Genomic DNA, 15,484 nt, shown 5'->3' on the forward strand with positions numbered 1-15,484 from the left:
TATAATTCCCGTCGTGCATTGCTGCCTTCTCAGCCTACAACTGAGTGCGCCATTTCCGCCCACATTGGCGGTGGGTTCTGGGTTTTGTAGTTTGTTGTCTCTTTTGTCTCCGTCTTGGGAAGGAAAACGTGTGGCCGGATCCACGGCTCTGAATCTGGTATTACAAAACAATGTTTAAAATAAGTTAATGCAACAACGTATCACAGTCAGTTTAGCGTCAGGTTATTATGTGTTTCACGTCCGTCTTCTTCCTACTGCCGGGCCGGGAAGGGGAAGTGACGTGCTTCCGGTGTAATGGCGGCGCGGTGGAGCTCCAGGTAATTACCGAAGTCCGTAGACTTGCTGCAGGCAGCGAGCTGGAGTTGGGGCGGCAGGCTGCCAGGCCGGGTGGGAAATGAAGGGGCCCCAGGAGTAGGTGCGGGCTCGCTGGTACGGCCGTGGTAGGTTTTCGGGGGCGTTGGGGTCTCCCGCCGCGCGGTGGCCCGCGAGGTTGGACCGTGAGTGTCGGTGGGGCCGAAGAGCCCCAGTGAGTGGGATGGGGAGTGCGCGGTGGGATGGAGAGTGCCTGCGCGGACCGGGGGGGTTCCTGGAGCTGTCTCCCCGCGGTGGCTTTTATTGTGGAATCCAGCAGCAGCGCGGGTACCCTCTCCTTTAGTGTGGGGTGTGTTTTTTGGCGCGGATCGCTTGGAGCCTCTCGAGTTCTTGGTTCTGGGCCCCAGGCCCCTTTCTTAGTGCCTGGGCCCCGAACCATAGGTGTGAGATTAATAAACCCTGGTTTATTAAAAAGCTGTGAAAGTTCTCTCATTCCTCTTTCCGGCGAAGTATTTTTGTGACTCGTTCAAAATTTCATGAGTCGTTTCTTTTTCATCATTTACCGTGTAGTTCTGCGGAGTGTTCATTCATTATTACTCGTGTTCTTCCTCTTGTTATCCTTTATCCCTACATAACTTGTTTTTCAGTCCTTCCGTCGTGTCCTACCTACTCTTTGCGACCCGATGGACTGCAGCACGCCGGGCTTCCCTGTCCTTCACCACTCCCGGAGTTTGTTCAGACTGGTGTCCATTGAGTCAGTGATGCCATCCAGCCACCTCGTCCTCGTTCCTTTCTCCTCCTGATTTCAGTCTTTCCCAGCATTAGGGTCTTTTCCATTGAGTCGTCTCTTCGCATCAGGTGGCCAAAATATTAAGAGTTTCTGCTTCAAGGTCAGTCCTTCCAATGAATGTTCAGGACTGATTTCCTTTAGGATTGACTGGTTGGATCTCTTTGCTGGCCAAGGGATTCTCTAAAGTCTTCTCCAACACCACAGTTCAGAAACATCAATTCTTTGGCGCTTAGCTTTCTTAATGGTCCAGTTCTCACATCCATACATGACTACTGGAAAAACCATAGCTTTGACTAGACTGACCTTTGTCGCCAAAGTAATGTCTCTGCTTTAAATATGCTGTCTAGGTTTTTCATAGCTTTTTTTCTAAGAAGCAAGCGTCTTTTAAGTTCGTGGCTGCAGTCACCAGCTGCAGTGATTTTGGAGCCCCCCAAAACGTGTCACTGGTTCCTTTGTTCCACCGTCTATTTGCCATGAAGTGATGGGACTGGATGCCCTGATCTGTGTTTTGAACGTTGAGTTTTAAGCCAACTTTTTCACTCTCCTCTTTCATCAAGAGGCTCTTTAGTTCTTCCTCACTTTCTGCCATGAGGGTGGTGTCGTATTTGAGGTTATTGGTATTTCTCCCAGCAGTCTTGATCTCACCTTGTGTTTCATCCAGCCCTCCATTTAGCATGATGTACTCTGCATATAAGTTAAATAAGCAGAGTGACAACATACAGCCTTGAGAGACTCCTTTTCCAATTTGGAACCAATCTGTTGTTCCATGTCCGGTTCTAACTGTTGCTTCCTGACCTGCATACAGATTATTCAGGAGGCAGGTAAAGTGTCTAGTATTCTCATCTGGTTCAGAATTTTCCAGTTTGTTGTGATCCACACTGTCAAAGGCTTTGGCATCATCAGTAAAGCAGAAGTAGATGTTTTTCTGGAACTCTCTATTTTTTTCTGTCATCCAGCAATTTAATCTCTGGTTCCTCTAAATCCAGCTTCGACATCTTGAAGTTCTCAGTTCATGTACTGTTGAAGCCTGGCTTGGAGAATTTTGAGCATTACTTTGCTATCATGTGAGATGAGTGTAATTGTGTGGTAGTTTGATCATTCTTTGGCATTGCCTTTCAGTAAAGCAGAAGTAGATGTTTTTCTGGAACTCTATTTTTTTCTGTCATCCAGCAATTTAATCCTCTGGTTCCTCTAAATCCAGCTTGAACATCTTGAAGTTCTCAGTTCATGTACTGTTGAAGCCTGGCTTGGAGAATTTTGAGCATTACTTTGCTATCATGTGAGATGAGTGTAATTGTGTGGTAGTTTGATCATTCTTTGGCATTGCCTTTCTTAGGGATTGGAATGAAAACTGACCTTTTGCAGACCTGTGGCCAGTGCTGAGTTTTCCAAATTTGTTGGCATATTGAATGCAGCACTTTAACAGCATCATATTTTAGGACTTGAAATAGCTCGGCTGGGAATTCCATCACCTCCACTAGCTTTGTTTGTAGTGATGCTTCCTAAGGCCTACTTGACTTCACATTTCAGGATGTCTGGCTCTAGGTGAGTGATCACACTATCATCAAGTTAGGTATATCCCTAACTTGATGTAAGTCACTGCTAGCCTACAGCTAGTTTAAGAAAGAAGTGGATTTTGCTAATATAGCTGATCTCACTAGTGACTTTGAGGGCTTTCTTGTTGCATTTCTCTACTTCTCGGTTTAAATCTGAGAATCCTAGCATGGGAGAGTAATGGAACAAAAAGGCCTCTTGGCCGATTAGTTTCAACAACCTCCAGACTTTTTAATAAGCCTGCAGCCTAAATATTTTATCTCAGTATATTCATTTCCCAAGCGGACATTGAAAGAGACATTTCAAGGCCTACAAGGAAGTTCATACTTTCAAAGCCTTTTCTTCATGAGTAATATACCAGGGAAGGAAGCAGTGATTAAAGCAAGGCTTTGCCGTTTGTAGCCAAGCTAAATCGTTTCCCAGTGAACAGATACCCAAAAAACTAGTGTGGGCTGCCTCAGCCGGGGGACCTAAGGGTTCCTTGATTATGAAATAGGTTGGCTAATGGGAGGGTGAGACCCTGTGGAGGTTCATCTTTAATTTGACTTTGAGCTTAACTCATAAGTGGATCAGACTAGAGTTCAGTCCTTTCACCTTGAAAGCTACCCTGTGAGTCCTTTCCTGAATTAGTTTATCAGGACAGGTTTATTCTAGACATGACAGGAGCCTCTGGTCTAGAATGTGGTGCTGTATTCAGGGACTACTTTATAAACTTCTCTGTAGAGGCCACTCCCTCAAATTGTCTTTAAAATTTGGAATATGATGTACTAAGTGGCTCTATCAATTAATCATCAGCAAGCCCACCTTCAAAGCTGTACTGTGAGAGTTGAGAGAAATATTTGGCCCTTATGCTTAAGTAAGGCAAGCTGATGAACGCATTTTGGGGAGGGGGGAGCAAAGTGGCATGAATGAAGGTGTGCGACGTCAGCAATTAGACCTGTTTTAGTAGGTTGAAGTAACTACACCTTGAGGGTCAGATTTCCCCTTTGATTGGAACTGGTAGGAAAGGAACTGATACTTTTTTCATCTCAATAGGGAAGTATATTAAAGCTACTCTCCAGGTTAACTGAGGGAGGGTGGCGGCAAAGACAAGTAAGGTTTGGCCCCTCATGGTTCTGTCTTGATACAGTAGATGACAACAGCTTGGCCATTCGTAGAAGTAGGGGTTGATATGTGGGACAAGACTGTTGTGATATTCCATGGTAAAGAAGTTGTCAGATATCATTATAGGGAGTTCTTCATAGGAAGAATTAGAAACAGTCATCAAAAGCTTACACACCTGCTTTTATATTTGATTTTAGAATTGGAGCCTATTAAGTAGCACGCACCGTCCTAAGTTCTGGATATATAGCAGTGACCAAGAACTTCCAGGGTCCATTGTTCTACAAGGTCTTTCGTGCCTCTGAGCCCTTATATGTGCTATCTCATTGCCTGAATGACCTACTTGTCCTTCAAAAGCCAGCTTCTAGACTGATTTCTTTCTGTGTTCCCCAGACCCACTTACTTGCCCTTCTACTTTTCTAATAGTATCGTGTTTATAACATTGCTGTAACACTTAGATTTCTCTGCTCTGCCTGATAATAGGAACTCTGTCTCATACCTCAGAGCCTTGTGTGCAGCTTAACATATGTCCCCCCTCACAAGATACAGACACTGCCTTTGACCCTCTGTTCTTAACTTGCTTCCAGAGAATTGGGGGTAAAGTAAAAAGAAAAAGACCATGACCATCTTGCCTTTTCTCAACCTTTTACTTTGTCTAAGTGCTTTTCTGAACCACTTTTTAATATAAATATCAGTTCTTTTCATTCTGTTTTCCTCTTTCTCCCATACAAAATTTTTCAGTTATAAAAATACCTCACAAAGGAGACTTTCCTCACAAATGCAAACTTTAAAGACAAAATGAAAAAAGTACTGTTCAGTGGGTAGTTAGAAGCGCTGGAGCTGCTGCTTTGCCACACAGGTATATATTAAGCGGTGAGGGTTATGTAGGTTTTACATGTAAGGTTTTTTGTCTTTTCTTTGTTGTCGTGACAATGGGTATAAATTTAACTTAATCACAGATCAGTAAAACCCATACTGATAATATTTGTTCAGTGAATCAGGTGCTGGGATTAGTGAGGAAAGTTGAATTCTGCTGCCGGCCACTTGAGCTGTGAACCAAGTGTGGGAAACTAGAAGGCAAGATGAGGTGGGCTTTACAAGGTTTGAGTGCAGGTGATTACAGGCATAGTAGCAGTGGAGATGTCCCTGTGTGTGCTCAGTCGTGTCTGACAGTTTGTGACTCCCTGGACTGTAGTCCACCAGGCTCTTTTGTCCATGAAATTTTCCAGGTAAGAATACTGGAGTGGGGTTGCCATTTCCTGCTCTAGGAGTATCTTCTTGACCCAGGGATCAAACTCATATCTCTTGCATGGCCTGTATTGGCAGGCGGATTCCTGACCACTGCACCACCTGGGAAGCCCCAGAGATTTATTTTTATTCAGTTAACGAGAAGAACTACTACCAAAGAACTCTTTTCTATTAAAGAATAATATAAGGAGGCTGATGGTAGATACAGTAGGCATTGAGACAGAATTTTCATTTTAAAAACTTAGAAGAAAATTTCCAAAGTGTGAAATAATACAGTTATAATGTAGAGGGATGTGCTTTTAATTTAAGGCCTGGCTTTCTCTCCAGGCAGCATGGCAGGTATTTCCAGAATCCTTTTGCTCTGTGTAGACAGAATGCAGTGGCGCCCTTCAGGTTAGTAGTATGTTTTTTAGAAGCAAGTTGGGAAAGTCCTTATAGTCTGGAGATAAAGAAGACCTATGAGAAATCTTATTAGAGAGGTGAAAACTATTTTGCCTTCTAAAATGAAACCAGGGGATTATCTTATAGGATCTTCCCTAAATGGAGCCTTCCCCCTACTTTTCTTCTGTATACAATGGCTGAGAGAATGGTAGGAAATGGGCAGATTTGATTCTGTCTTCTGTTAACTGAGAAAGTAGGATCAGTTAGATTTCATGACTGACTGGGAATGAGGAAATTGTCACTTGGCTAGTTTTACAGGTAATAATTTAGAGGAAGTGTTGATTTGAGGAGAGGAGGAAATGAGTTCCAGCTTGGACTTCTGTAGTTCAGCGGGCTTTTGGTGCATCCACACGGAGGTTTCTATAGGCATTTGGAGATAAAGATTTGGAACACTGTAGAAAAGACTGGATGAAGTAAAATCGTTCTTATGAATAGTAGCCTAAGACGTGGAAGTGGAGATGGTCTTCCAGAGAGAATGTGGAGAAAAAAAAGAAAAGGACTGTTCATTTATTCATTTAACGAGTAGTGAGAGACTTCTTGGATTATAATAATGAACAAAACAGACAAAACTCGCTGATCAAAGATTAACCTCTGTGGAATGGTAAAATTTTAAAGGATTGGACAGAAGAAGAGACAGAAGCAAAACCGGATGAACTTGGTGTCTTTGTTGTAAGTTGAGAAATGAGAACTTCAAGAAGGTGGTTAGCAGTACCAAGTGCTAGACACAATGTCATAAATGAAGGAAGTGGCCCCTGGATTTAGCAACAAGAAAGTCATTCTGTAACCTTGATAAGTTCTGTGGAATCCTGCTGCTGCTGCTGCTGCTAAGTCACTTCAGTCGTGTCCGACTCTGTGCAGCCCCATAGACGGCAGCCCACCAGGCTCCGCTGTCCCTGGGATTCTCCAGGCAAGAACACTGGAGTGGGTTGCCATGTCCTTCTCCAATGCATGAAAGTGAAAAGTGAAAGTGAAGTCGCTCAGTCGAGCCCGACTCTTACCGACCCCATGGACTGCAGCCCACCAGGCTCCTCCGTCCATGGGATTTTCCAGGCAAGAGTACTGGAGGGGGGTTCCATTGCCTTCTCTGGTGGAATCCTGAGTGGAAACCAAATTGTGGTAGAGGGGTTAATGGGAGATTAAGAATTAGAGGCACTTCATGTGAACTCATCTACCAGAAAAAGCTTGGTTGTGTAGAGAAAGAGATGGAATTAGAGAGGGGGCAGCATAAAGGGAATTTGCCGCATGTATGTCATAATTTATATTTAAATGAATCAGTAAATAAGTTCAACATATAGAATTTTTCTTTAAAACTAACTCATTAGGAAATCAATGCTGTAAATCCAGAAGTAGCTGATAGAGATTTTGAAACAAAAATCAACAACTTCCTGCTCTCATAGAGCCTGCATTCTAGTGAAAAGACTGGATCTTTCTATGTACCAAAGAAGACTTTTTTAAAAAGTTGAGGTAGCATATTCATATGATCATTATCATTTTAATTTCGTTGGTAACTTAAATAGAGACTAACATGGATTGGCTTCATGATGTGGGAAGTGAATGGGGGTTAACACTTTCTCTCAGTTTATAATGAGTGATTTGGGGTATGAATATTGGTCTTAGAAAAGGAAATGGCGGTCCACTCCAGTATTTTTGCCTGGAGAATTCCATGGACAGAGGAGCCTGGGTGGCTACATTCTGTGGTGTCGCAAAGAGTCAGACACGACTGAAGCAACTTAACACACAACACACATTGTCACTGAGTTCTTAAAAAATGACAGGAACTTTTAGATTTTGTCTTTTTTTTTTCTACTCCTCTGAGTCTCACTGTCTTAAGAAGTCCCTAAGTTGGTGCTGTCTTCCCTACATAGAGTCAAAGACCAGTCAGAAGTGTTTATGTTGTTTATTCCTCATCACTTAAAAACCCAAACAATATCTAATACTATCTACACAGCTTCTAACCCTGTTACTTCTACGTGATAACCTTTAGTCATTCAAATGGTTATGCGACAAAGCACACACTTGGTATACTGTAGTGTACCAGAAAGCAAATAGGGAGGACAGATCTGCATTTCTGCATTTGTATCGATAATTCTGATTTGACATTCAGAATTTGTTCAGATTTTACAGAGGGAATACAGTGCAGATATATTTATTCAGTAACCCCCCTCTTGGGATCCCAGGGCAACATCATCTAGTCAAATACATGTAATATTTCTATAGTACATCATGTGAAGAGTCACATGAAGCCTCAAGTTAGTGCATGTCAAATTTTGCTGTCAAATGAGTTTACCAAAAATCTGTATTTTTAAGACATTTTGGATTTCAGAATTTCAGGTAAGGGATTGTCACTCTTGTGACTTTTCTTGAAAAGTTTTGGCCCTTTAATTTTCTTGATATTGTGAACCTGTGCTGAAGTCAAATTACAATATCAAAGTTTTTCTTATGTGGTATATCATGGGGCAGATTTCTTGCTAATATGTATGTATTCAAAAAAATAGCAAGAAAAAATAAGGAAGCAGTTTTCTTAATTTTTTTTTCCTTTAGTACAAATAGGGAAAGGCCATGGCAATCTTGTCATTCATGCTTAAGAACTGTGGCCAGTCTGTTATTCCTATCTGTTCCCTGGAAAGGAAAAAAACTATTTGGAAGGGTCATCGGTTTGTGTCCTATTTGGAAATTTTTCCGAGGATTCCATCAACACCACCTTTCCATTACATTTTTGTATTAAGAACAGATTTGCACTAGCTTTTAATTTGAATGCTATTCACTATTCCATTTTATTTTGTTTTTTTGTTTTAAACTCTGTTATAATGTTTGGAGTTTGCCATGCTTACTGTTACTATGCAGAATGCAAAAGAGCAAACTATAGGAAATCGACTTCTTTGACTTTCTGTTAACAATTTTATGATAGTATATTTCCACAAGTTCCTCGAACATGGGTTGAAGATACCTAAGGGACAGTGGTAGATGTTTTATTTTGAAATAATTGAGAAAGTAGTGCATTAATTAATTGAATATTTTCCTGTTTTTTTGAACTTTTGAGATAATCGCAGAATGTATAGTTTTATAGTTTCCAGTTACTAGTCTAAAGCAATATTCTTACAGATCTTATTAAGTATTTTGCTTCCTGATGCTTGCTGAAACAGCATCTTATAAAATATTCTTCTTGCTCAGGAGAGCAGGTGTGGTTTTGCTGAGTGACTTACTTGTGACAAGGAGAGAGAAATTTAATAATTCATCGTGAAATCCACACAGTGATGCTAAGAAGAGCAGTGAGAGCTATAAACTCTAGATAAATTACTCTTGTTGCAGGAATTTCCAATTAGTCTATGTATCAAGCATGCACATACTGAACTCTCAGAATTTCCCTGCAGGCATATTCTGTATAAATCTGGACGATGATAGTACTTTATGCATTTTTTGTTAGAACTGGGATAGCAGTCTACAGTATTATCAAGTTCACTCTGATGTTTTGGGACATAGAAATATAACAGATTGTACTTGATTGCCAGAAAAGTATTTGGTGATGACGGTTGAAGGGTAGAAAGGTAAAAGATGACACTGATCAGAAAGAAAACTCACTAAACTTAAATGGGTGAGATAATTTGAAATTAAAGGCATTTGTAGGATGAGAAGAGAAACCAGGTTGTGTGTGTGTGTGTGTGTGTGTGTGTGTGTGTGTGTGTGTGTGAGATGAGAAGAGGAACCAGGTTTTAGACCCAAGAGGGATCATCAAGGAAAGTACTAGATATTGCACAATAGTCAAGTGATTTATTTGCTCATATTGTACCTGGTCACAGTGAATTCTTGGTATGCAAATTAAATAAAGGAATCCTTAACATTATTATTCATGTTTAAAAAAAAGGGCCTCATTATATTAACATCAAAACCATTACTATCTGAAACTTTTAATAGATGAGTTTAGGAAAATTTTATGCATAGTATATATAGATTGTGTCTTTCTACATTTTATAATTTACCAATTTGGCATCAGCTTACTAATGTTGGTGTTTTCCTTGGGATGCAGTATCAGATGGTTTGGCATCAGATAAACTTTCTTGAATTTTAGCTCTGTCACTTACTGCTGCTGCTGCTAAGTCGCTTCAGTCATGTCTGACTCTGTGTGACCCCAGAGACGGCAGCCCGCTAGGCTCCCCCGTCCCTGGGATTCTCCCGGCAAGAACACTGGAGTGGGTTGCCATTTCCTTCTCCAATGCATGAAAGTGAAGAATGAAAGTGAAGTTGCTCAGTTGTGCCCGACTTCGCGACCCCATGGACTGCAGCCCACCAGGCTCCTCCATCCATGGGATTTTCCAGGCAAGAGTACTGGAGTGGGGTGCCATTGCCTTCTCCGCTGTCACTTACTAGCAGTGATTTATTTATACGCATTGCTTCAACTCTCTGTACCTCAGTTTTCCCATTGAAAAATAAGGCTTAAAAAAATCATAAAAGTAGGGTGACCATGAAGGTTGAATAAGAATATAGAAATGAAGTGCCTGGTATAGTGTCTTTGTGACTATAACAATTTTATTTGTTGCTGTTGCTATTGTTATCTGACTCTAAATTAGATGTTTCTGACTTCTGACACAGGGAATGTAATTAGTTCATCTCGTATGTCTCAGCAGAGAAGGCGGTGGCACCCCACTCCAGTACTCTTGCCTGGAAAATCCCATGGACAGAGGAGCCTAGTGGGCTGCAGTCCATGGGGTCGCGAAGAGTGGGACATGACTGAGCAACTTCCCTTTCGCTTTTCACTTTCATGCATTGGAGAAGGAAATGGCAACCCACTCCAGTGTTCTTGCCGGGAGAACCCCAGGGACAGCGGAGCCTGGTGGGCTGCCGTCTATGGGGTCACACAGAGTCAGACACGACTGAAGTGACTTAGCAGCAGCAGCATATATCTCAGAAACATCACTGTAATGTGCTGTAGAATTGTTAGTGTAGATGGCAAATTAGTGTGTTGCGGAGCTACTACATACAGTGGCATTCTTCGCTTTGGCTGGTTTTGAACAGCATTGGGCAAGCTGTGTTCACCACTGTATCATTCCTGTCAGCCATGGGTCACTAACCATCACATCATTTTAAAATGACTTACCTCATTGGAAAACATGTTTTACAGTTGAGAAAAATGCTTTTTGAATATTTATAAATTATTGATACCAGAGCTTAGACTATCTCCTTTATTATCAATTTGGGTACACTATATAGGTAAAAATATCAATAACCTCAGATATCCAGATGACACCACCCTTATGGCAGAAAGTGAAGAGGAACTAAAAAGCCTCTTGATGAAAGTGAAAGAGGAGAGTGAAAAAGTTGGCTTAAAGCTCAACATTCAGAAAACGAAGATCATGGCCTCTGGTCCCATCACTTCATGGGAAATAGATGGGGAAGCAGTAGAAACAGTGTCAGACTTTATTTTTTTGGGCTCCAAAATCACTGCAGATGGTGACTGCAGCCATGAAATTAAAAGACGCTTACTCCTTGGAAGAAAAGTTATGACCAACCTAGATGGTATATTCAAAAGCAGAGACATTACTTTGCCGACTAAGGTCCATCTAGTCAAGGCTAACGTTTTTCCTGTGGTCATGTATGGATGTGAGAGTTGGACTGTGAAGAAGGCTGAGCGCTGAAGAATTGATGCTTTTGAACTGTGGTGTTGGAGAAGACTCTTGAGAGTCCTTGGGCTGCAAGGAGATCCAACCAGTCCATTCTGAAGGAGATCAGCCCTGGGATTTCTTTGGAAGGAATGATGCTAAAGCTGAAACCGCAGTATTTTGGCCACCTCATGCGAAGAGTTGACTGATTAGAAAAGACTCTGATGCTGGGAGGGATTGGGGGCAGGAGGAGAAGGGGAAGACCGAGGATGAGATGGCTGGATGGCATCACAGACTCGATGGATGTCAGTCTGAGTGAACTCCGGGAGTTGGTGATGGACAGGGAGGCCTGGGGTGCTGCGATTCATGGGGTCACAAAGAGTCAGACACGACTGAGTGACTGAACTAGAACTCGAACTATATAGGTAAAGGCTATATAGGTATATAGTATACACTATATAGGTATATAGGTTAAGGCTGATTTTGAAATACATTTTATTTTAGTTACATGTAAGGTAAGTACTCTTGGGTTGAAAATATGTTTATCTGTGTGGATTTAAGTATTTCTGAAAGTCCAGATCCCACTCTGTTCTCATTCTTCTACCCAGAAAACCATGATGTGCATATAATACTTTTCAGCAAGTTCATAGTATTAAAGTGGACTAGAAAGTGTTCTCTTCCATTATTTTGTTCCCCATTAAGGAAAGAGACCTCCAGTCTGCCTCCTTTATTTGGAAGAAAGACTGCATAGAGGATATTAGTCAATTGAGTTAGTGTTCTTTTCAAGTTAGCATGGATCCTACTATATAAACACACCCCATTATAGAGTAGGGCAAATTGTTCAAGTTTGGATCTAAATACAGTCCACATATTACATGTGTTAAGTCTGTTAAGCCTCTTTTAACAGTTGTACCACCCATTTCTTTCTTTTCTTGTCTCCCATGTCATCGAATTGTTGAAGAAAGTGTTTCATTTGTCTTGTATGTTAAAGCCCATCAATAAAAAATCCCCAATAATGTACTTAGTGCTCATCAGATATCTGGTCTTGGCAGGCATTTGTAGACAAGACAGAATTTGTAAACTAGAGAGTTGGTGGAACAGTAAGTGGGCATATCTTAAGAACGCATGAGTGCATGCCCACAGCATTCTGTGCAGGTCAGATGGGACTGAACAGAATTTGACCTCAGATAATCCATGTTCTATATGATGACTTCAGTTCAGTTTAGTTCAGTCAGTCAGTCGTGTTTGACTCTTTGTGACCCCATGAGCTGCAGCTGAGAGTGGCATAATTTTTCCCTTTGGCAAATTGGTGGAAATCCATTCTAGAAGTTGTGGTTTCTGTGTCCGTGTCAATTCTTGGCTGTCAGCAGGTTGTTTTTTTGTTTTCTTCCATTTTATCAATACCCCTTCTGGTTACTCAGTCTAAGCTAAAGGATAGATCATTTATCTTATGGCGATGTGATCAGTCACTTTCTGTACTGTTGTTCAGTGGCCCAGGATGGTATATGAAGTTTGTGATGGTAATAATATCTCTAATGCCAGGCTTTTCTTGTTGTTTATGTAAAATGATTATTTGTCTTCATAGCAGCTGCAAAGCAGCATTTAAGACTGTGGAGATCACACATTGATGATTAAAACATAGACAAACTCTAGGACAAGGATTATTATATTCCTTATTTCTCATAATCTGAATCTGTCATGGAAAATAACCAAATTGACTTTTCCCATTAATTTGGATATGAGGGTTTTTTTTTTTTTGAGACTTTTGCCAGTATCTGAAGAATTAATTAGTATCATATCTTCAGTTCAGTTCAGTCGCTCAGTCGTATCCACCTCTTTGCAACCCCATGGACTATAGCACGCCAGGCCTCCCTGTCCATCAACAACTCCAGGAATTTGCTTAAACTCACGTCCATTGAGTCAGTGATGCCATCCAACCATCTCATCCTCTGTCGTCCCCTTCTCCTCCCACCTTCAGTCTTTCCCAACATCAGGGTCTTTTCAAATGAATCAGTTCTTCACATCAAGTGGCCAAAGTATTGGAGTTTCAGCTTCAACGTTGGTTCTTCCAGTGAACACTCGGGACTGATTTCCCTTAGGATGGACTGGTTGGATCTCCTTGCAGTCCAAGGGACTCTCAAGAGTCCTATCCAACACCACAGTTCAAAAGCATCAATTCTTCGGCGCTCAGCTTTCTTTATAGTCCAACTCTCCCATCCATACATGACCACTAGAAAAACCATAGCCTTGACTAGATGGACCTTTATTGCAAAGTCACGTCTCTGCTTTTTAATATTCTGTCTAGGTTGGTCATGCTTTCCTTCCAAGGGGTAAGCGTCTTTTAATTTCATGGCTGCAGTCACCATCTGCAGTGACTTTGAAGCCCCCCAAAATAAAGTCAACCACTGTTTCCACTGTTTCCCCATCTATTTCCCATGAAGTGATGGGACCGGATGCCATGATCTTCATTTTCTGAATGTGGAGCTTTAAGCCAACTTTTTCACTCTTCCTCTTTCACTTTCATCAAGAGGCTCTTTAGTTCTTCGTCACTTTCTGCCATACAGGTAGTGTCATCTGCATATCTGAGGTTAGTGATATTTCTCCTGGCAGCCTTGATTCCACCTTGTGCTTCATCCAGCCCAGCGTTTCTCATGATGTACTCTGCATATCAGTTAAATAAGCAGGGTGACAATATACAGCCTTGATGTACTCCTTTTCCTATTTGGAACCAGTCTGTTCTATGTTCAGTTCTAACTGTTGCTTCCTGACCTGCATACATATTTCTCAAGAGGCATGTCAGGTGGTCTGGTATTCCCATGTCTTTGAGGATTTTCCACAGTGTGTTGTGATCCACACAGGCAAAGGCTTTGGCATGGTCAGTAAAGCAGAAATAGATATTTCTCCGGAACTCTCTTGCTTTTTTGATGATCCAGAGGATGCTGGCAATTTGATCTCTGTTTCCTCTGCCTTTTCTAAAACCAGCTTGAATGTCTGGAAGTTCACAGTTCATGTATTATTAAAGGCTGGCTTGGAGAAATTTGAGTATCGTATCTGGAGATTGTCAAAACAAGGATTCAGAATGCCCTAACTAAAAGCCTCCAGTGTCTGCTAATCATTTAGAATTGTGTTGTTTAGTATGGTAACCAGTAGCCACATGTGGTTGCTGCTGCTGCTGCTAAGTCACTTCAGTCGTATCCGACTCTGTGCGACCCCATAGACCGCAGCCCACCAGGCTGTGCCGTCCCTGGGATTCTCCAGGCAAGAACAGTGGAGTAGGGTGCCATTTCCTTCTCCAGTGTAGGAAAGTGAAATGTGAAAGTGTGGCTATTCATGTTTAAATATAATTAAAATCATATAAAATTAATTTTCTCATTTCCACTAGGTATATTTGAAGTTCTCAATAGCCACATGTGGCCAGTGAGCACGCATTGTATTGGTCTAGTGGCTACTGACAGTACAGAAAAAGAACCTTTCCATCAGTGCAGAAAGTTCTTTTGTATAGTGCTGATTTAGAAGTGTCAGCTAGCAGAGAGGGGAAAAAAAATAAGAGGATCAAGGACAAAAATAATGCAAATGAGTCTGTGACAGTCACTGGTGTCTAGCGTCCGTTGAAGGAGGGCCTCTTTCTGTCTTCTGTGTTTTCTCCTTCTGGATCAGAGAAGTCCTGAAAATTAGTCACAGATGATTGATGGCAGCAGTATCCACCAGCATATTCCCTGCGAAAAGTAAAGAGTACCAGGCAGTGTCTTTTACTTAGATTAGATTCTTTTGAGGTTCATTTGGACAATTCAGTTCTTGAGCCTAGTTCATAGAGGGAGTTTTGGTGAATGTAAGGAAGGAGCAAAAGCTCCTATGGACAAAAAGTGACTCAGTTAATTTGTGGTGGTGGCGGGGTGTCTTTGTGTGTGAGTGCCCAGTCGTACCCCATGGACTGTTGTTCTCCAGGCTCCTCTGTCTGTGGAATTTTCCAGGCAAGAATACTGGAGTGGGTTGCCATTTCCTACTCCAGGGGATCTTCCTGACCTAGCAGTCCAGTTCGCATCTCTTGTGTCTCCCACATTGGCAGGCAGATTCTTTACCACTGTGCCACTGGGGAAGATGCCCCAATTAATTTGTACAACAACATTATTAAAATAGAAGAGAATGGAACGCTCTATTGAGGTATCGTATAGTGTCATCCCGGGAGTAGGGACAAATTATGAATGTAAGGACACTAACAGTTCTCTAGGCTTTTAATTTTTACATTAAATATGTTCCAGATCTCACAGTTAATAAGCATATTTAAGCCTATGGGCAAGAAAAGTTTTACTGTTTACTCCAGTCTATGTATATGCGTTTTTTAACTTGAGAGGTACATAGTCATTGAAACAATTACTGTTATCAGATACATATCTAGTTTACACAGGAAGACTGAATTTTGATGCAGGTTTTTTTTCTTGCCCTC

General features: G+C 41.5%; 1 protein-coding gene across 4 annotated transcripts in view; it reads left to right on the forward strand.

The window, feature by feature from the left end:
* Positions 1 to 105: 105 nt before the first annotated feature.
* Positions 106 to 15,484, forward strand: part of CWC22 (CWC22 spliceosome associated protein homolog) — a 65,922-nt gene continuing 50,543 nt past the window's right edge. Inside the window, exon 1 of one of the 4 annotated variants that reach the window (XM_069574263.1) lies at positions 106 to 317. The gene's annotated coding sequence lies outside the window, so the exon portion shown is untranslated. Of the gene's footprint in view, positions 441 to 15,484 lie in introns of all 4 variants that reach the window. The other 3 variants (XM_069574268.1, XM_069574265.1, XM_069574266.1) reach the window with 3 other exon arrangements.

Source organism: Ovis canadensis, chromosome 2 (assembly GCF_042477335.2).
Source record: "Ovis canadensis isolate MfBH-ARS-UI-01 breed Bighorn chromosome 2, ARS-UI_OviCan_v2, whole genome shotgun sequence".
In the NCBI taxonomy this organism is placed as follows: domain Eukaryota; kingdom Metazoa; phylum Chordata; class Mammalia; order Artiodactyla; family Bovidae; genus Ovis; species Ovis canadensis.